A 981-nucleotide genomic window follows, 5' to 3' on the forward strand; every position below is an offset into this window, starting at 1 on the left:
CTCTGAATATCTTATGAGATAATTTAAGGAATTAGAGATTTGGGGATAAAATATCAGTTGTTAAAAATATCAACTAATCAAATGAGAAAACAAAATAGTGTAATCATGGGAAATTAAAGAATATAAAAAAAGAATGTCATACTACATGACTGAACCATGAATAGCATATATAATCATAACAATGTAAGTGATGGATGTTAATCTACAAAATGATAACATAACTGCATTAGGCCAGGAATACAGAAAGAGTTTAACCATGCAGGTAGAGATGGTATTAGGAGTTAGAGAAGGTGAGAACTGAAGGAAAATGTGCTACATCCTCCTTTTCCATTGTGGAAACCCAAGAGATAACTGACTACATCAGAAAAATGAACAGAATATTAGGTGAAGATACTGAGGAAGACATCAAAAACTCAACAAAAAAGTATTTAAAAATGATTGACTTGCCTGGATGAGCACGTGAGAAAGGCAGAAGTGAGGACTAGTGTTTTATTGAGATACTCCATAAAGCTCTTTAATTCATGTATAAATTTAAGTAAAGAATACAAAATAAAAAATGAAAACTGGATAATTGTGTGACTATTTTCAGCCATTTTATCTCCCTCTTTTCTTTGGAGACCATTGACCTAATAGTCTCTGGTATGTCTCTGGCAGTAGAAGAGTTAACCTCAGGTTTGTAATTTGCTGAGTCCCTCCTCCACAGTATAGCAGTGTAAACCTCAACCAGACCTCCTTGAAAACACTCTGATGGGACTTACTACCTGAAAGGTAACCGAGGAAGGTCTTATCTAAAATTATCTTATCAGAATATATCTACTCTGTCAAGGCTAATTACTGTAAATAAACTTGATTTATTTTGGAGATGTGGTTGACTGGAGGAAGGAAGTTCTCTAACTGTAAGACTAACAAAATCTAAAAACTGAGAAGCCTCAAACCTAAATGGCTTCCTTTGATCAAACCTGTACCATCCATATAGTTAGG

The sequence above is a fragment of the Otolemur garnettii genome, unplaced genomic scaffold (assembly GCF_000181295.1).
Source record: "Otolemur garnettii isolate 467f Iridium unplaced genomic scaffold, OtoGar3 scaffold00608, whole genome shotgun sequence".
NCBI classification, from domain to species: domain Eukaryota; kingdom Metazoa; phylum Chordata; class Mammalia; order Primates; family Galagidae; genus Otolemur; species Otolemur garnettii.